The 22,052-nt window shown below is 42.5% G+C and overlaps 1 protein-coding gene across 6 annotated transcripts in view; it reads left to right on the top strand.

Moving 5' to 3' along the window:
* Positions 1 to 22,052, top strand: part of LOC134225474 (maternal protein pumilio) — a 432,855-nt gene that overhangs the window by 351,374 nt on the left and 59,429 nt on the right. The gene's annotated exons all lie outside the window — the stretch shown is intronic.

Genomic DNA, 22,052 nt, shown 5'->3' with positions numbered 1-22,052 from the left:
TAGAAAGAATCTGAGACAGCCAAGCGATAATCATCGATGCTAGAGTTCATTCCTCCGACGTTTTGGTAGTAGATGCTGATGTGTTCTGTTGCATTAACGAGGGCGTCGGCAACGTTTTTGGATGTCGAGGAAACAGCGAATTTCAAGGTGGTACTAGAACACGGAAGTTGATCAGGCAGAGAACTGATGCTAGCAGAGTCATACTTGCCTGAGAGTGGTGTTTGGCGGACCCCTACACCAGACTCAAACCCAGGGCCAGAACGACTCTGAAGACAAGAAGCATTGCGGTGAGATCCGGAGGGACTTAGCACGACTGGGTTGAGCGGTTCGGGGTCCCCCATGAGGCGGCAGGCAATGCGTTCTGGTAATGGCGACCGGTTTTCAGGAGGCTTGGGCGAGGATCCATTGACGGAAGGCAGCATAAGTGCCTCAACACTTCTTGCACATCGCCAAAGATGGTCCTAAGCACCCGTCTCTCGAATATTCCGAGTGCTTGCAAGTCCTCCTCGAGCATTGTCCATGTTTCATGTCCGTAGAGGACAACCGGTCTTATTAGCGAATTGTACATGACACATTTGGTGCGGTGGCGAATCTTTTTTGACCGCAGTTTCTTCTGGAGCCCGTAGTATGCCCGACTTTCACAGATGATGCGCCTTCGTATTTCACGACTAACATTGTTATCAGCCGTTAGCAAGGATCAGAGGTAGACGAATTCCTCGACCACCTCGAAGGTATCCCCGAAGGTATCGAAGGTATTGGATAATTGTGTATTTTTATCATTTTAAAACTTTGTCTTGTGCATAATATGCATAGTGATCAGTAAATTAAAGCAAATGAATTATTGGCAGTGGCTGATTTTCTACCCATTGCTGCCACATCCAGGCGCTATATTATATGCGTAAAATAGCCAGCATGAGTAAACCGCCAGAAATTTGTATGGCGAAAGACATCTAACGCGGGTTTTCTTAAAACTAGGAACCTTTCATGAAAAACTATTTGGTATAGGTTATGTAGGAAGGTGTTCGCTACTACGGCCTACCAAATATTTTTTCGATGAAGGTGCTTACTTTTGAGAAATCGAACATTAGATACCTTTCGCCATACTGATTTCAAAAAGTTAACTCCTAGTGTGCCGCTGTAAGCACGCTCAAAGTGGGCGATTCTTTGAATCCTGTCCTTTCAAGAGGCCCGGAAGCCTTTCAAGAGGCCCGGAAGCCTGCTTTCAAGAGGCCCGGAAGCCTCCTTTCAAGGAGCCCGGAAGCCTCCTTTCAAGGAGCCCGGAAGCCTCCTTTCAAGAGGCCCGGAAGCCTCCTTTCAAGAGGCCCGGAAGCCTCCTTTCAAGAGGCCCGGAAGCCTCCTTTCAAGAGGCCCGGAAGCCTCCTTTCAAGAGGCCCGGAAGCCTCCTTCCAAAAGGCCCGGAAGCCTCCTATCAGGAGACTTGGAAGCCCCCTTTCAAGAAGCTCGAAAGCCTCCAGTCAAAAAGATCAGCAGGGTCCTTTCAAAAGGCTCGAAAGCCTCCTCTAAAGTGGCTTAGGAACGTTTTTTCGCTTAGACGACTGACACCGGTGCCGCTAAGCGTACGAAGCCCAAAGCCCACATCTGTACGTTTAATCAGTTTAACCGGTTAAGCTCAGCGTCGGTATATTTAGCGTTATTTTATATATTCCTACTTTTTTCTTTTAGAATTTCATCATTTTCATCGTATTATTGCATTTTCTGCCTTCATTTGTTATGGCATCTTCCTAATAGGAATTTATCTCCAACCGTTAGGTTTCATCATATGACGTATCAAATACGTTTGAGTATATGAGATTGCAAGATTGTGTGTGATATACGAGATTGCTATTTCATAAACGTACAAATTAAGCCCCCTTATTCTTGGTTTGGATTTGCAAGGGAGATCAATTCTTGAAGCTTCAAGTTGAAACAATCCTCTTCATATAACCCATAACGTAAATTGATATATAAATCTAACAAGCGGCTCTCTATGTCTACGACCATCTCCAGGTTTTTTTTCTTCGGCATCAGTTTACGATTGATTGTCCCCATGGTCAACACGTGTAGGATGACCAGAGGGCGCATCCTTTCCGGGTACTATTTTTCGTAGCTCATCCTCTCTGCCATCCCGTTTGAGAATATGAGGATGAGGTATATAGCGACATGTGTTTGTGTTATTTCCGGTGATAAATGATACCATCAAGTCAACACAGCAGGTTGAGCTAATCAGTTGAACAAAGGTCTTCTCTTTTGTGTGACACACGCTAGAGCCTCGGTCTAGGAACACTTTGGAAGGTGAAAAATGCGAGTTGAAGACGGACAAGACAGAAAGCGGGTCTTCGTAAGATAATGCCGAGCTTTCCCATAAAAATAAATAGACATAAAGTTGGTGTGGCTTCCGTCGTCGTCGTCGTTGTGTTCATCGTTTGGCCGGACAATCTGAATCTGGGTCAGTGCCTCTCGCCAAGGCATGGAAAAACGAATGGAAGAATTTATGACCACCACCGTCATCTTTGTAGTCTTCGGTAGGCGTCCTTTTGTTCGGGAAGACATCTCCGCTTAAATTGCCGGAAAATCTGCCACTACACGAGGATGATACAACACCTCTCTGGGTTCGTTACTAAATGCCTTCCTTTGTTTCTCGACATGATGTGTTAGGCGAGAGAACTATTTTTAAAACAAGCTTCATTGTGATCTCAAAGGGCAGCGGAAGAGCGCCTGTATGGATTTCTTGTCGTTCCCTATTGGCAGTGCTGAACGAAGATATGCTTCATATTTCTCAAGACACGACTTTTTCCAGGTTGGAGATTGCATTTCTGCCACTTTCCGGTACGGTTGGTTGGACACGGTGCAGAACGAAGCTGTTGTGTCTTACAAGTTTTATTTGCTGTGATAGGGTGACCAGAGAATACTAACAGAATAACAGCATGTCGTTAAAGTTGTGATTTTAAAAATAATTTGGTCTTGAATGATTTACAAAAGACGAATTTGTTCAAAAAATTACAAAAACAGCACCCGCATCATAGTCTCATAATTAGCAAACATTCAATAGCAAACGAGCTTAAATTCAAATAAATTGTTAAAACTTCACCTATAAACATATTGAATTTAAGAAAAAACAAATCTGTACATTAAATTATCTAGTAGAATTACGTACCGGAGTTTAAAACCTTGATTTTTTTGTTGTTGTTGTACAATGTTGTAGAACAAAAAACGTGATTCCTTATCCGCTAGGGATAGGTAATAGAAAGTGATTCAGATCCATATTCAAAGGTAACCCTATTGTTTTCCGAACTCTCTAGTTCCAGGAAAAATCCAATAATTTAAAAATTGTACGAAGAACATTTCTACCAAATAATACCTTCTCGCTCAATACCAGGTTCCCACGAATCAAAAACTTATTGCCTTCCCCAAATCGAAGGAAAACTTTTGCCCGGAAGCTAAGCCGTCCGAGTTCCGCTCTCGATTCCCGTTTTGACTGCGGTGTGCGCTGTCTGTGTTGGTTGGTACGGAACGAACCAGTGCAACCCACACCGCATCGAAACGGAAGGGTTTCAACTAGTTTCTGCAACTGAGCACTGCACTCTACGCAAAGTTGGCTCCCAGCTGTCTGCCTGGCGCGTTACCAAAACTCCCACTGGAGGCAGCTTTATATCTCACCCGCACGCTTGACTTCGCTCTGCCGACGGGACCGGACGAGTGCAAAAACACGGTTTATCGAATTGTTCCGAGAAGATGAGCTTTTTGCTGTGCTTGAAGCAGCGTTGTTGTCTGTTGCCAGGGTCCGGCAGCTGGAACGTTACGACCTTTCGAGCGAGGATTAATTGGTGTTTTGATCGGATGACGGGACAGGAATTTTGGAACCTAACCAAGCGGACGCTTATCACTTCGCTTTCTTTGATTAATTGTCCCAGTATTGTCGTCATCTTCATGGTTGATGATGGTAGTGCCGCCAGCGACGACCGCTTGACATTTTCCCAAAGAATAGAATCAATCTGTCAAAATTTTGGTGACGAAGGGCGGCTTCCGGAAACAATGATTTAGACTGACTCTGGTTTGTCGTTGATTGCTTTAATTAATTGTTGTTTCTTTTTTTTTCTTTGCAGGTACGTTTTAATTCAGTTCAACTCAGAGGAACAATGAATGAAATCTGTGAGTAAGATGATTCGGCAACTAATTATCCGCAGAAATGAGAGCTTTCTTGGAAATTTCTTGGCTAGCAACTCGAGTATGCTTGTGAAAAAATAAGAACAAGTGGTAATCAGAAGAATGTTTACAGCTTTTTAGTGGAATGACTTAACTTGTTATATGATGAGTTAGTACTATCCTATCAATTTTTACCAGTAAAACTGGGTTCAGTATCTCGTACATTGACCCGGTAGATCGAACTGACCTGATCTTTGTAAAAAAAAACGGAACACCGTCTCCGACCTGAGGTCGTACAGACACCTAGCTTGAGCCAGCGGAAAGGACACATAACATCCAGAAGAACAGAATTTTTCGTATTTCGAACAGTTTTCTCCTTAACGGGGCAGGAATCGCACCCACACTCCATAGCACATGCGACTAAACGATTGACGTCGCTAACCGCACAGCCACGAAGCCCAAGACCGGACCGAAAATCAAATCGAAATCTTTGGATTGGCAATCCTACGCCTTTGCACGCAAGGCGTACTGAAGACCCAGAGAATCGAATTCGCGATCTCCGAATAGGTGTTCTTTCGTTCGCAAGGAAACCCCACTCCGGATACCACAGTAGAAGCATAAGTTCTAGAACGCTAGTGGCGCTGCAGTCTTTTATTACCTAATTATTCATTTTTATGTTTACTTATGATTCAACAAGCTTCAATTGGCCACAATTTATGCATCATCTTGTAGTGCATGTTTGGTTCCATTACCAACATCGATTTGACACTTGTAGTACCGGTACTTTGGCTACCAGCTCAAAGTAACCTAGATGTTAGTCACGCGAACAGGAACGACGTTAGCAATCTAATACTTTTGAATCAATTGATACCACCGAGCCCAAATGTTTTGAAACACCTCTTAAGCGAATGGTTTAGCGGGTTTTCATGAGTCTTGAGGTAACTTGGTTCCGGAAAATAGCTAGAAAAACTTCGAACTCATAATCCCCGAATAATGTAGCTTGGCTTGCAAATTGGTGCGACCCAAAAATGGATTCGTTGTTAGTCCATGCAGGCCATCAGGGACTGTTGGAGATCAATGGTCTTGAGATCTTTCAGGCGCTTCTTAGTCTTGTCCAGCGTTAGTGGCTCTTCAATCGCTGTCACTCATCAGAAAACCAAGTACTTCGTGGACATGGCAACGCAGTGCCTCACGATGATTGTGCCATGGGTGCCATTCTGTCTTCTTTATGTCATCGACTAATCTTTGGCGCATTATGCCTAACGTCCATTATGCCTTATGTTCTTGTTCCTGACGCCCTTATGTCTATTGTTCTTATATCTAACGTATTTACGCCGATTGTCATCCCTGTAGTAATAGGACAAAATAAATTTTTCTTCCGATATGCGCGTTTGTTTACCTGATATGAATACCATCTTTGAACATGTTTTGAACACTTTTCGTAGGCCTTATCAAGGTTCTCGTTGAAAACATCCTTCACGTCATTGGGCTTTTATTCTCAATATGCAGATTCGGTCGCTTATCGGCTCATTTGCTATAGTAAAAAGTGTCCACAATAACATTGCAACATTTTGAAATCGCTGCCATACTGTTAAACCTTGAAAGCTTAGGGTAAATTGTTTGCCTTTTGTAGGTTTCTTTTAATACGTTGGAATATTTAAAAAAAAATGACTTGGAAACAAAATTGAAAACATCTAAAAATATTAAAATTGAATGGAAACTTGAAGAAATCAAAGGCTAATGTGCAAATCATGTTGATTCTCATGTACACAATTTAATGACGTCTCAAAGAAAAAGTGGCGAAATTTGAAATCGACAGTGATTGAATAAACATGGCATATCGTAGCAAAGAGGTTTTATTTCACATCCTGAAGGTTTTAAGCGCTCGGCTTTGTCCCGCACACTCAAAGGATAAGATGTGACGGATCGCTGTTTTTGCATACAGTCGACTCTCTACATCTCGATGTTCTGTATCTCGATATGTCTCCCTTTGTCGATGGTTTCCTCGGTCCCTTCAAACTACATACATTAGGGCACTCTACATCTCGATAACCTCCCTATCTCGATATCTCTCTATCTCGATGTGTTCTGATCATATTTTGCTCTGGATTTACTCTCCTTATGTCGATATGTTCAAATTTGTACGCTACTAGACCATCCATGGACAATAACAAACATATCAACAACATGATATGACATTTGTTTTGTTATCGTTTTTCATAGCAACGAGCATTTTTTGGATCTAGTGCCCGTTTCAATTTTCCTTCCATTTCTCGATCTCTCCCTATCTCTCCCTGGTCCCTTCAATATCGAGATGTGCAGAGGCGATTGTATTTCACAAATATTCTATCAATCTCAAATGAGAAAAAAAATGCAACATCCGACGGGAATCCTCCAAGCATTCCGATGAAAATCTTTTAGTGATTCCGACGAGAATGTTCCAGGAATTCCGACGGGAATCTTCAGAGATTTCGAAAGGAATCCTCCAAGCATATCAAAGGGAACCTCCAGGTATTCTGAAAGCAATTCACCAGGGATTCCGACAGTAATTCCAGGAGGTCCGAAGGGAATGTTTCAGGGATACCAAATCCTCCCGAGAGGTCGACGGAAATCCTCCAGGGATTCCTACGGGAATATTTCATAAATTCCAACGGGAATATTGCAGGGATTCCAGAAAGAATGTATCAGGGATCCAGGAATCCTCCTGGAATTCCGACGGGAATATTCCAGGAATTCTAACGATAATGTTCCAGGAATTGAATGTTCCAGGGATTTCGTAGGCATTGTTTCAGGGATGTAGAAGCAAATCGTAGAAGGATTCCAAAGCAATCTGTCGAGGGATCCCGAAGCAAATCGTCGAGGAACTTCGAATTAATCCTTCGGGGATTCCGAAAAGAATCCTCCAGCGATTCCGACGGGAATCGTCCAGAGATGTTGAAGCAAAACGTTGAGACATTCCGAAGCAAATCATCGAAGAATTTCAAAGCAAATCGTTGAATGATTCCGAAGCAAAAATCATCTTCGAGGCATTCCGAAGCAAATCGTCGATGTATTCCGAAACGAATCGTCGAATGATTCCGAAGCAAATCGTCAGAGGAATTCCGATCGTCGAGAGATTCCGAAGCAAAACGTCGAAGTATGCTGAAACAAATCGTCAATGCATTCCGATGCAAATCTCCGAACGATTCCGAAACAAATCTTCGTACGATTCCGGAGGAATTCAGAAGCAAATCAACGAGAGATTCGGAAGCAAATCATCCATGGATTTATCCCCCACAGATTCCCAAGTGTATCAAGATCAACGATTCTGAAAGGAATCCAGTGTGATTTTTTCTAGATTCCGGGTGGAATACTTCTTCGATGATTCTGAAAGGAACTTTTCAAAGATTCCAAATTCTTCTCTAATTCCGATAGGAATTTCTCTCAGATTCTGTTGAGAATCCTTCTCGGATGCTGATAAGAATTGTGCAGATTATCTTGCTGCTAGACAAGCGGAAGTCTGCTGGAAAATTGTCACTCCAGTCCTTAATGTATGACCACAAGACATATGTCTTTGACTGTTGACGAAGTATCACGATTGCTTCGATTGATATTTTGGTGGCTTTCCGTTGTTGTTCATATCAAGTTTACTTCGATGGTTTCAAATCAATTTGATATTACAATGATATGGAAATGCTAATATCATCTTCCAAACTTGGACGTACATGTTCATGATAGCATTAGAGGCGAAAGTATAGAATTAATAGTTCCGTTAGGATACGGCAGGCATGAAGAATGTTTTTATAGAAGTCGATTTGAAAGCGAGCGGAGGGCAATATTTGTGATGGCACATATCGCACGACCTTCCCTTCTGCCAAGCTCCCGTATGAAGGGGGAGGGAAGAATATCAGTGTGGAAGCTGATATATCTCCACTGGCAAAAGGAAGGTGGTTTGACTTGCTCATATGCCATCGCGTGCGGAAGGATTTGCTATCGACGAGTACTGTCTCCAAATTTCTAATATGACATCAGCATTTAGTCGAATAGGATTTTTCTTGCACAGTTCTGTTTTCTCATTGCGTCTGATATTGCCTTTTCGTAATTAACACCAAGTGCAATTTTACTGCCACACAGGAATCTTTCTCAGCAATGAGTAAAAAGCTCATTTCTAGACTAACATTTGAAAAGGGCGTAACAGCTAAAATTTATTCCTTCTGATTCTTCGTCTACATATAAAGCTATATATGTACACAAAGAATCATGAGGAATAAATTTTGGCTGTTACGCCCTTTTCAAATGTTGGTCTAGATTTGTCTCCCACTTTTTTCATTATGATAGGGTGAATATGGGAGATAACACTTTTGGCTTCAAACGTTTTCAGTAATTCATTTTTCATTTGTAATTCATCAAAATAAATAAACAATTATTATGCAATTGCCGAATCCTCGTGTCGTCATCATAATCGCTTATAGCCCCAATGCTCAATTCAATCTGTAACAGTTCAATATTCTCTCTTTCGTCTCTAGCTTGTTTCCCATCTGCGGCCTACTAACAAAACGAAGCAAAAAATCAAACATCGATTATGAATCGGATATCAGCACCAGCCCGGATTGCCCTCTGCTGACAGATCGATCAAAACTTCTTCCTCTTTGCTGTAGTTGAATAAATCTATCGGCGGGTGGCCCAGAGGGTCAAATCGATTTCTCTCGGTCCTGTTGATGGCCTAATCCCATTCATCTTACATTGTTTGAATGGAACGCTGCTCACATTCATATATGCATGTTAGGAAAGCATCGCTTTCTCAATGTTATCTATAACAAAGTTGGCTTTCAGCGCTATCGCAGCTAATCTCGTCTATGGGATGTTATCATTTACGCTTATCTACCGACCAAAAGTCGAAAATGATCAATGGCTGAATATCGGACATTGATTCGCTTCAAGGCTTAATCAAAGATGTAAAAAAAGATATCAAACAAATCTATCAGCTGTTTTTATTTGTTTGCAAATTAGGCGTATTTGCATTTGATTTTGAAATTTAAAACGTACTCCGTTTAGTCAGCTTATTTCAAATAACCGATGCGACTATTATATGGATTGGAAACAATTGTTTCTGTTGATCACATAATTGGACCAAAATTATTTGAAAAAAGAACAAATCGCCGTACCAAAATTTGAAATTAAAAACAATTTCATCCATTTAGAAAAAAGTCCAAGGAAATGTAAAATGCTATCTGTTTGTGAAATCTTAATCACCCTATTCGTATGTAAAATCATGTCTCCCCCGCTCTGGCAAATAGAGTTAACTAAAAGAAATTCTGTTCCCATTGCCGATACTGTTTCGATCTATTTCTCATATCAGACATTTGTCTATCAAAAGTCAAAACAGCACATTTTTCGACAGTGTCATCATTTTTGCCGTTTATCCGTCTCGCATACCAATTCTTCTGATTGCGTTTGTTTGAAGCGTGTCAGCCAGCGGAGGAGGAGGGCTTTTGTGTGTCGATTTGCCGCCGAATTGGAGTCTGGAAGATTATCGGTAACACTTGTAGTGACGTATGTACGTCGACGATGTTGTTGACAGCACTATACCGCATTGGCAATTTCGATCGATCGAAAAGAAGAAGATTAATGAGAAAGTCACTTGCAAAAATGCGTGCCTCACGGGCGATTGGTTTTTCGGGTTTCGACTGACGGCAGCTAAGGACCAGCGTGGTGTGTAATTTGAAATTTATCGTTGGCATCTTTCGGAATAAGGTCCAAAGCTTGACGGAGTATATTTTCTAACTACTGCACCGTGGGAAATCGAAGCCAACATGTTCGCGTTATCGATAAACGATGGGCCGGGCACCCGAAGGTTCAATCAATGTAGATGATACATGTCATTATTTCATCGGGCGCATTGTTGCCCCTTGTTACGGCAACAGACTAAAGTTTTTAACCACGCCACGCGAGGCCAAGAACAGTCGTGGACCATGCGAACAAACGGTAGCTTGCTTGCTGCTGGAAGCTTTCATTATGACATTATGCAGTTGTTTCTCTGCTCAGTACAATGCACAAGCGCACTATGGTTCTCAGAATGACATAAGGGTAAAAAAGTTCAAAAGTTCAAAATTTTCAATTTTGGCTTTTTAGGTAGTTTATGAAGAATTTTCTCAGTGCTTGACTTTTGAGTTACTCTTATTAATTTTCTTATTTTCTTATTAATTTTCTTATTTTCTTATTAATTTTCAACGAAAGACGAATCTTTGAATTTTGTCCGCCCTCTATTCTACTGTGAAACGAGTCTCCAGATGGCACGTTAGTCGGGCAGACAGTGAACCGGACCCGGTTCAATCGAACGATCGGAGCCAATGAGCCAATTTGAATGCAGTAGAGCGGGAAAATGTGCCAATAGATGGACAAACGCGACTGAGAAGCGCACAGTACGAAAAACCTTATTCTCATCAGAGGACAAGTTATGATTCTCAAATGGTTCAGTCCAAGCAGAACATGGACCATGGTTTGGTCGAGTCGAGGTGGAACATAATGCCAAAGGAGGTGCTGCTGGCTGGCTGGCTGGTGGTAGTTAAGCTAACGGTTTCCTCTCAGATGTTGGGCGCTGATGAGGGCGATCGTTGATTGTGCAAGTCATTGAACTTTCGGGAGCCGGGAGACATGCGACCGGTGCTGTCCTGTCCATTGCTGTACATAATGAGTGTCCTCTTTCGGTTCGATGGAATGATGATTGTTTCAATTGCATCTCGAGTGGACACTGAATAATGGTTGTTGACGCAAATTAGCCGTCGATGACCATCGTGATGGATGTTTTATTGAATTGAGGTTTAATGTAGCTGCAAATAGATGTCAGAATGAATTATTTCCAGAAATATATGGCAGCTATGAAGTTACTTCGGGTTTAATCGATTAGAATGTTAGAAAAAAAATCACAAAAACATACAAACTTTCTTTTTAACGAGAATAATCATCAAAAGGAGAGAGCTGAACTACCTCTAATACACTTCTTAAATTAACACTTTAAAAAGTTTCATTTTAATTCAAAATTTATATTTTTCGATTGTTGAGATTTTAGTTTTATATTTTTTTGCTTCTATCGAGCATGGCACGATCTGAGCTCGAAGTAGATGTGAGCAATTGATGCAGATTAGTTTTGAAAAAAGAAAAAAAAAATCAAGCAATTTGGTTACGATTGGACCGAGAAATAAGCGTGGAGACGGCAATTGAGAGTGCTACCCAAATGATTTTCCCAAATGATTTACTGATTTTCGTTAAAAAAAACGGCGCTGGTGCTTGTAAAGCTTCATAATCGTGGGTCTTGGACGATGTTCCTCCAATTTTCCCCGAACGTTTAGGTTCCTAGGGTTGATTCTACCGCGTGCAGCCAGCGTATTCGTGGTCTCCCACGAGGTCACTGGTTCTCTGTTGAATATTAAATATAGGCCCGTATAGGCCCAAGTGAAGAAAGTCAAATTAAAAATGCCACTGCTCCTCGAATATTTGACAGATATTTTTTTCAGCATTGGACTCGTACAGGTTTCTAGTTTCCGGGAACATGTTGTTAGAATCGAAAATGTCCCTGTGGCCGGATTTATACCGGAGGGTCACTTTGACAAATTCGTTCAAAAAGGCAATTTTTGGGACCACAATGAGACCGCCGAAAAAAGTGACCAAAAATAGAATATGGGTATAAAACTTCATGAATTGCAAATGGCATTGCGAATAAGATATTTTTGGTCTTCCTTTCAAATCAACTGGCCACTTTGTAGCTAGTTTCGGAAGACCCTGGGAGACCCGGAATAGCAGCCAAAAATGGGATCAGAGCGGACCAGGCAATATGGATATCAAACTTCATGAATTTCAAAGGACATTCTTCCTTTAAAATCAATTGACCACTTCGTAGACAATTCCGGAAGACCCTGAGGGGCCCGGAATATCGGTCATAAATTTAATTAGTCCGGACCGGGTAATATGGGAATTAAACTTCATGAATTTCAAATGGCGTTACGAATATCCCATTTTTGTTTCAACTCATCTGGCCACTTTGTAGCCGATTCCGGAAGACCACTTCCCTCGGTGACTTCATCCGTAATCAATTAGTTGGCAGTAGCAGTACGTCCTTTCCCTGTACGGGAAACGTTATTTTGATATATCACAAGCGTTCGAAGTCAAACAAATTGTTAAACAACTTCAAACACATCCTCATCAAGCAGTACCTCAGTACCAACACCACTAGCAGTACCTCAGCACCAACACCACTGGTTATGTTTATCCTTACCGTATCCCCCATCAGTGGGATAAAAATCTTCCTTACTCAACCGTCTAAGACGAATTAAGCACTCTCCATTTAATTCCACTAGTTAATTTTCGTTATCTTTGCAGATACGTATTTCGACCACAACTGTGTGGTCGAAATACGTATCTGCAAAGATAACGAAAATTAACTAGTGGAATTAAATGGAGAGTGCTTAATTCGTCTTAGACGGTTGAATACATTCCACTAAAAAAGCTTTATATATTTTTCATTCCTTACTGTTATACGTCCGATCAGGTCGATTTCTTCCTCAAGGGCCTGGCCATAATCCAAATATATGAAACTGGATAACTCCAAATGTAGTTCCATTTTATCGTATCTAGTTTGTTGTTCCAAAGGTTCAAATGAGGAGTCGAAAATACAAGAATAAGTAGTGCATATGCCATAGGGCAATGAACCACAAACAAGCTGTCAAACAACTCGCCTCACAACTTAAAAATGATAGAATTGAATACTGACTGAATTAAACTTAGCCTCTATTTGAGAGACATGAAGGACTTTACCGAAAAGCTCAGTAGCTTAGTTGCAAGCAGCCTGGGAGCCACATTCTAGATGTCTCAGAAGCATCCTTCTAAGCAGCTTGTAAGTCTCCTTTCAAGAGGCTCAGAAGCCTTTTTACAAGAGGCTAGGAAAGCTCCTTTCAAGAGGCTAGGAAAGCTCCTTTCAAGAGGCTGGGAAGTTTGTTTCAAGAGGCTCGGAAGTTTTTTTTGTCTTTATTAGCGAGACTTTCAGCCCTGGGCTGGCCCGTCTCGAAAGGCTCGGAAGCCTCCTTTGAAGAGGCTCGGAAGCCTCCTTTCAAGAGACTTGGAAGCCTTCTTTAAAGACGCTTAGAAGCCTCCTTTCAAGAGGCTCGGAAGCCTCCTTTCAAGAGGCTCGGAAGCCTCCTTTCAAGAGGCTCGGAAGCCTCCTTTCAAGAGGCTCGGAAGCCTCCTTTCAAGAGGCTCGGAAGCCTCCTTTCAAGAGGCTCCGGAAGCCCCCTTCCAAGAGCCCCGGAAGCCTCCTTCCAAGAGGCTCAGGCCTCCTTTCAAGAGGCTCAGGAAGCCTCCTTCAAGAGGCCTGGAAGCCTCCTTTCAAGAGGCTCAGGCCTCCTTTCAAGAGGCTCGGAAGCCTCCTTTCAAGAGGCTCAGAAGCCTCCTTTCAAGAGGCTCAGAGCCTCCTTCAAGAGGCCTCAGAGCCTCCTTTCAAGAGGCCTGGAAGCCTCCTTTCAAGAGGCCCAGCCTCCTTTCAAGAGGCTCAAGCCTCCTTCAAGAGGCTCAAGCCTCCTTTCAAGAGGCCCGGAAGCCTCCTTCAAGAGGCCTCAAGCCTCCTTCAAGAGGCTCAGGAGCCTCCTTTCAAGAGGCTCAAGCCTCCTTTCAAGAGGCCTGGAAGCCTCCTTTCAAGAGGCTCAGGCCTCCTTCAAGAGGCCTGGAAGCCTCCTTCAAGAGGCTCAGGAAGCCTCCTTTCAAGAGGCCTCGGAAGCCTCCTTCAAGAGGCTCAGAGCCTCCTTCAAGAGGCCTGGAAGCCTCCTTCAAGAGGCCCGGAAGCCTCCTTTCAAGAGGCTCAGGAAGCCTCCTTTCAAGAGGCTCAGACTCCTTTCAAGAGGCTCAGAAGCCTCCTTTCAAGAGGCCTCAGAAGCCTCCTTTCAAGAGGCTCAGGCCTCCTTTCAAGAGGCCTCAGAAGCCTCCTTTCAAGAGGCCTGGAAGCCTCCTTCAAGAGGCCTGGAAGCCTCCTTCAAGAGGCCTCAGGAAGCCTCCTTTCAAGAGGCTCAGCCTCCTTTCAAGAGGCCCAAGCCTCCTTTCAAGAGGCCTCAGAAGCCTCCTTTCAAGAGGCCCAAGCCTCCTTTCAAGAGGCCTGGAAGCCTCCTTTCAAGAGGCCTGGAAGCCTCCTTCAAGAGGCTCAGCCTCCTTTCAAGAGGCTCAGAAGCCTCCTTTCAAGAGGCTCGGAAGCCTCCTTCAAGAGGCCTGGAAGCCTCCTTTCAAGAGGCCTCAGCCTCCTTCAAGAGGCCTCAGCCTCCTTTCAAGAGGCTCAAGCCTCCTTTCAAGAGGCTCAGCCTCCTTCAAGAGGCCCAAGCCTCCTTTCAAGAGGCCCGGAAGCCTCCTTTCAAGAGGCCTGGAAGCCTCCTTCAAGAGGCCCGGAAGCCTCCTTTCAAGAGGCCTCAGAAGCCTCCTTCAAGAGGCTCAGCCTCCTTTCAAGAGGCCTCGAAGCCTCCTTTCAAGAGGCCTGGAAGCATCCTTTCAAGAGGTTTAGATACCTCCTTTCAAGAGGCCTGGAAGCCTCCTTCAAGAGGCTCAGCCTCCTTTCAAGAGGCCTGGAAGCCTCCTTTCAAGAGGCCCAGCCTCCTTCAAGAGGCTCAGAAGCCTCCTTTCAAGAGGCTCAGCCTCCTTTCAAGAGGCCTGGAAGCCTCCTTTCAAGAGGCCTGGAAGCCTCCTTCAAGAGGCCTGGAAGCCTCCTTTCAAGAGGCCTGGAAGCCTCCTTTCAAGAGGCCTGGAAGCATCCTTTCAAGAGGCTCAGAAGCATCCTTTCAAGAGGCCTCAAGCCTCCTTTCAAGAGGCTCAGAAGCCTCCTTTCAAAGGGGCTCAGAGCCTCCTTTCAAAGGGGCCTGGAAGCCTCCTTCAAGAGGCTCAAGCCTCCTTTCAAGGGCCTGGAAGCCTCCTTTCAAGGGGCCCGGAAGCCTCCTTTCAAGGGGCTCGGAAGCCTCCTTTCAAGGGGCTCGGAAGCCTCCTTTCAAGGGGCTCGGAAGCCTCCTTTCAAGGGGCTCGGAAGCCTCCTTTCAAGGGGCTCGGAAGCCTCCTTTCAAGGGGCTCGGAAGCCTCCTTTCAAGAGCCTGGGAAGCCTCCTTTCAGGAGGCTGGGAAGCCTTCTTTCGCGAGGCTTGGAAGCCTGCTTTCCAGACGCTTGAAAGCCTACTTTCCAGACACTTGAAAGCCTACTTTCCAGACGCTTGAAAGCCTACTTTCCAAACGCTTGAGAGCCTACTTTCCAGACGCTTGAAAGCCTCCTTTCAAGAGGCTCGCAATCCTCCAAAAATCCTTAAAGTCTTGTATGAAGTTTGATGAATATTCGTTCACGGAGCAACAAAAAATCAGACAACCTCTTGGAGAGCCATAAATATCGTTAGTTTTCAGGTGCGTTTGTCATATATATTATGAGTTACGTTTATTTTCATTTACAGGGAAAAAAAGGGGTACCTCAATATACGCAGAAGTTCGAAGGGGTACCTCTCAAGAAAAAGGTTGAGAACCGCTGCAAGGTTTTTTTTCAGAATTTCCTTACGGAATTCTTTCGAATTTTCGTTTAGGAATTTCATCGGATATTCCTTCAGAAATTTAGTGGAAATTTCCTTCAATAATTCTTTCGGATGTTTCTTTAGAGAATCCGTCTGAAATTTCTTCAGGAATTTCTTTAGAAATTCATACCTAGTATTTTTAATCCCTTTAGGAATTTATTTACAATTTCCTTCAGAAATTTCTCCTGAAATGATGTTCGAAGTAATTTCTTAAAGAATCTCCAATGGAATTCCTAAAGGAATTTCAGGAGCAACAATTGAAACAAAAATCCGAAAGGAATTTCCTAAAAAAATGTTGATGGAATTTGTAAAACTATAAAAAAAATTTATTAATTTCCGGCGGCATAGTATTGGCTGAAAACGGGATACACACTTAAAATAAATCGCAGATTTCTGTGAAATTTCATCGAAATATCAACAGCAGAACTGTTTGGTAAATAATTTTACAGAGTTTCGGTGGTTTTGACAGTTGGACAATTTTGAAGACAAACTCACCGAAATCTGTGAAATGATTTAAGTGTGTACGGCCAAAACTGTCATTTGCTGAACGAACCAAATGGCCAAACGACGCTTCCGGCCAAATGACCTATTTTACCAGACGATTTTCTTTGCCAAATGACCTTTTCGGTCGAACGTCATATTCGAGTTTCGGCCTTAAGGTTCGGCCAATTTTCAAGGAAAATACCTTAGAATATTTTTTATCTTCAGATTTTCCACAACTAGTTGCTCAAATTTTTCACGGATATTTTTTTTTAATTTTTGAGGAATTTTTCGGAATCTTCTTAGGATTTTTTTTTACTGGTCCGAATTAGAACAAAGTCTGAATTGAATTAGACAACAACACATCTATGTATTCGTGTTCTTAATTTTAATTATTTTGTTTTTTCTTTTCGTTTCAGGTAAATTCGCATCAGAAATCGTCAAACACAAAATGTATTCTTCCTGTAAGTAGGATGATTAGACTGTCAATCTTTATGGAGTAGGGGGAAAGACGGCTTTGGCAGGTTTTGTTCTATTATTGGCAGGGGGGTTTTTGTCGACCGAATTTTATGAAATTTGGCCACAATATTCTTTGATATGCAAAGAATGTTTAGGCCAAATTTGAGCCTAGTCAGTCATAAAAAACCCCCCTGCCAATAATAGAACAAAACCTGCCGAAGCCGTCATTCCCCCTAATTCAGAGAAACAAAACAACATTCGCATATTGGTTTGAAAAGTCTCAGAATGCAATTTTTAAGAAGAGAAATGTGGATATGCATATGGCAACGGTTCACCTTGACCTTCTCATGTCTACAGATCAACTTTTATTTTCATTTCATTCGCTATGCGATCAAATTCCTATCACTGAATTAAATTCTGTTTCGGGCGATTTAACATTCCGTGGCATAAGCCAATCACCGTTAGATTAACCGATACCGAAAACCACCTAATCGCACCCCATCAATGCGCCATTTATGACTAGCCGAGAGCACTTTATTAAAACCTCTATATAATCAAATTCAGATTTCTATCTAAACCTCCCCTAACGATCCTAGCTAGAATATTCAAATTGATCCTTAATAGATTCCAATCGACGGCGCTGCGTATGCGTGGGAATTTCATAACTTCCTTAACGACCGTCGACTGCCAACGGCTTCTTTCACCTTTACATCGGTTGCCAACGAATGTTTTTTCGGGGGCGGAAACTGGTGTCCGAACTAATGCTGCTCGACCACAGCCCAGTGGTAGCCACATGCCACTGGGCATTTGTTTAGAACCAACCTTGTAATCAAATGAAATGGGAGTCAGCTCTTGAGTGGTTTTTGGAAATCGATCAGTTGCCGGCTGCTTCCCAACTACAGAGTTTGCGAACGATAGATTGTGACAGCCAACTGTAGCTTGTCAGCATCACATTCTGACTTAATATTTCTGTCTACAGAAGTAGAACAAATATTTTATTTTCTTGTATGAATCGAGCGGGTTTGATAGTCAGTAGCTGCTTCCGTTGTATCTTATCTATGCTTGTCTAAACTTTCCCTCGTTCTTTACAATGGAGAAATTCATGAAAAGAGACTCGCTAGTAGATTTCCAAAAATAAAAACAATTTTTGAATACCAGAAAATTATTAACACCGGTGCCATGAAAGTCTTCACATCATTATCCGAAATTCTCGAATACATAATAGCTTCTAATGCTCTTGCTCTCTAATAGCTTCTATGCCAAATGACAAAAAAATAAATCTGTAACATTTTCAATTCGCGTGATATCATAACAATCAATCCAAGTCCTTACCATCTCGATTCGCCCAGCTTGCTCCAATCATTTCAAGGGTCTCAACTATTTACTAGCCTTAACTGGGCGTCGTCGCGACAGCGATTCAACATAAATATGAATATGATATGAATCGTCATATTTCCATAAAGGGCGTGATCATTAGTGAACGCGAATGCGAACATAATGCCTTGTGAAAGCCAACCAGACTGGATCTATGGAGGGAGACGACGCACCCCGGCCACGACGTTCACTTTTTGCGGTCCTTGCTGCAGCAGTGTGGAACTGAAGGAGCAACTCTCGGGAAAATCGCATCAATTTATGACTGCATTTAATTCTTGTGCTTCGTTTGCCTAATCGAGCTTAAGCGGCGTTGGCGTCGCGTCGTCGACGTTTTCGTAGTTGACGTCAGTGTGGTTGCTGGGTGAATAAATGAATAATGAATTTGCAGCCCATTTACATCAGCCAGCGCGGCGCAAGCTGGAAAACCTCCTTCTCTTTTGGTCACACGTTTTACATGATGGGATAACATATTGCTATGCATAAGCATTATGCTACGGGGAAAGAGGAAGAAGGACAGGATTGGTTTTCCAGAGCGTCATCTAACGGAGAATTTTCCCTACACCCCCACACAGAGTACTAGCTACCGCTGTGGTGAACGGCTTCTGGCAAAAAGTCGATGAAAATATGGATATAAATTTTCCAATTTAACGTGCGCTGGATGAAGATGGTTCAGAATGGTGAATAAAGCCCTCGCCGAGGAGAAAAATTCGCTTTTATTGGGAATGGACGACGTGCAGCGCGCGTTTGGATTGCTGAGTAACTACACTATAATAGTGGCAGATAAACGTCATACAGGACTAAGTTAGCAATATATTTTTTCTTGATTGCCGGAAATTTCAATTTTTAACTAACACTTTGTATATTGCTATAATTAATGTATTGTTATTACTAATTGGAGTATGCAGCTATGTATGTAAAGGAAATTACTTATTGTCGCATGGCACAACCGTTAGATAAGCGACTGTCCTGCTCCATAGAGTTGGTTGAGTGAAAGTATGTCTTTCTGATTTTTTTACTAATTGAATCGAAGTATCAAAAGGCATAAATTCTGAATTCCTCTCACTTGTAAATGTAAATCATGTTCTGTTAGACAAGTTGACAAATATTTCCAAGAAATCGAACCGACCCAAAAAACGGTGTTCTTCCTGATTTCAAATCACATCCGGCCTGCGACACTGCCGCAAACAGCTTCTATCTCCGGCCAATAGCCACTCATTTCCTACCATCCGTGTTTCGACACGAAACATCGTCATTTTTTCCACGCAGTTGCCTTTGGTCGACCAACGACGGACCGGGTCACCCACCGCAAAATGGCAATAACGGAAACCGGAACTGCTGTTTCCTTCTGGATCCTTTTCGAAAGGGGAAAGCAAATACGATGATGAGACAGTTTTCTCTAATCGGATGAAGTGACTAAAGACGCAGAAGAAAACAGTTCAACCGGTCACAATTTGGTCGGCATTGAACAATATGGGACTTGGGTTGGGGTGTAGTTGTCGAGGGTTGAGGACTCCACGGAGGAAAATGTTCCATCTGTTCAGCATCTTTGGCACGTCAGCAGTCACTTGTTTACTGAAATTCTGCGTTTGCTAGTATTTTGTTATTGAAGTGATTACATCGCCGTTCACTTTATCTGTCCTCGAACTCCACGTCGTGCCTCATCTTTCAATGCCATATTTTTTGACCGAAGAAACAGATGATTCAATTTCCATTGCTAAGTTAAGTAAATTTGTACATTATCCATCATCCGGCGTAGTGTCGGTCGGCGGCGGCGTCGACGGCGATGATGGTGATGACACTGTTCTGGCGGTAACGACGCACAAAAATATTCGAAATCCGGTGACGGATGAATGGACAGAGAGTGGAAAGAAAAATGGCACCCACCAAATGGTTGGAGGACGACAACGCATCGTTCTTCGTCAGTATCGACAGCACTTTGATGGACATGTCAGGGCCTACCTCTGCCACCTATGCCTATTCATCGCCTTCGTTTCATCATTCCGCATGGACGTCTTGAGGATTTCAACGGGAGGGTTCTTTGAAGTGTCCCAGTGTACTCCCAATTCTAGGCCAACGTCATAGCGACGTTTAGAACCCATGCTGAGTAAAAAAATGTACATTCCATTTTTCGCTAGGAAATGCTCTCAAGTCGCTGTAGGGTTTCTAAAGAAGCAATCAAATCAAAACCTTGTCTTTGTCTTTTTGGTCTTGATAGTTTTTTGTGCCCATCCATCTCACTCGATTGATTGATCATACTCATCGACGTGTTTACGTAATAGAAATTTTCTTTTAGAACAACACATTCCAATAAATCACAAATGAACGATGACTTCATTGATATCTAATCAAAGACCTTTTCCGGCTCGGTCGGCGAACAAATTGGCAAATTTCAACAATCTGATTTACACGACATTTTCATTAGCTGACTTGCTTTATTAGTCGTTAGACTGCTCATTAGTTCCGCATCACATACTGGGGCAAACGACTCGCCCTAATGAAGCCCCAGGCACAAATGAGATAACAAATTTGAATGGCCCATGCTTCCATCGTTCGGCAGCGAAGTGGGCCCTGAGTGCTTTCGCTTTGTCCTTAAAATAGATCTTCGACACATTTACGCCGATATTTTCCCATTTTCCCCGACCTTATCGCATCCACATTAAAGAATGGCGTCAGCATCTCTTAGTGCGTCCAAATTAGCAACGAAAACAAAAGAGCAGCACCAGTAGCGGGCGCCGCTCGTTCGAAATTGATAAAAGCCATCATCAACCAACGCTGTCACCGTCGAAGATCAATGCTCCCCGCCGCGCCGATGCGATGTCGCCGTCATTCGGTTCCGCATCATAGAGGCACCACTTGGCGTCGCATTGGAGAAAATTAATTCGATTGAGTAGCGATAACAAAGGATAGATACCTAGTTTGGTCTGCAAGGCAATCCAAAGAATAAGACAAAGAACGACCTTTAGCGATTCGATAGTTATGGCTACGAATAGATTTATGGTTTAGTTGTAAGAACTAGAACAATGCATCTTGTCTATATCTGTATTGTGCAAAGCGTCGAATGGGCAGGACAAATTTCAAGTCATAAATGATGATGATATAGTAATCCTTATGGGTGTCTAGTTGCGTGGTTTCCTCGTTCAGAATTTGAAAATTATTAAAGAGATCATTAGGACAGTATTATTTCCAAAAGTGGTTATGGTATCTGTTTCAGATATTCCCGTATTCCAATTCCAATCGAGATAAATGTGGCCCAGGAAATGCAAACTACCACAGAATGCCTGATGGTGTTTGCTAATTTTCTGAAATTCTTTCCGGTTCCAAACGGGTCAAACATGGTCCAAGAAAAACGAAACTGAAATCGTGATGTTTGATATGTCTTATCATGGTATTGAGAGTAGAATCGCTTTCATCCGTTACCACAGATATTGATTTGGGACTAATAATTATTTCTTAGATGAAAGCAATTCACTCTCCAATAGTCGAGATTTGTCCTGGCTACGTCCTTGCAAATGCTGAGGAAGAGGAAGAATGGTTAGTTGGACACCTGAAACACAGAAAGAACGTAATTAGAAATACAAAGAAGGAAAAGGACGAGCCTGGACCTCCTACTTATAAGGCAGAAGCAGTAGCCACTAGACCACCGAGCTGGTTTTTTAACTAAATTTGATTTAGTCTATGCAAAAATGGAAAAAAAAATCCTAATTTGCGTTACAGAACAGTGGCCATAGAGCAATTCTCTGTGAAATCGAAGATCGATTTATTTTTGTATTTTTTATTTCATTCATTTACATTTTTTTATCGGTTTAGGGTCATTTGGCCGAATAGTTGAAATACGTTTCCTTACGAAGCGAGAAGTGAGTAGTGAGAACCAAAAAGGAACAAGGATGAAGGAAGAAGTAAGAAGGAAGAGGAGAGAAAAAGGAAGAAGGAAAAAAGAATGAAAAAGGAAGAAGGAAGAAGGAAAAAGGAATAAGGAATAAGGAAGAAGGCAGAAAGAAGAAAGAAGAAGGAGGAAGGAAGATGGAAGAAGGAGAGATAAGGAAGA

This window comes from Armigeres subalbatus, chromosome 3 (genome assembly GCF_024139115.2).
Source record: "Armigeres subalbatus isolate Guangzhou_Male chromosome 3, GZ_Asu_2, whole genome shotgun sequence".
Taxonomy (NCBI): Eukaryota; Metazoa; Arthropoda; class Insecta; order Diptera; family Culicidae; genus Armigeres; species Armigeres subalbatus.
Note: the sequence above shows the minus strand (reverse complement) of the source record. Positions and strands in the feature narration are given on the sequence as shown.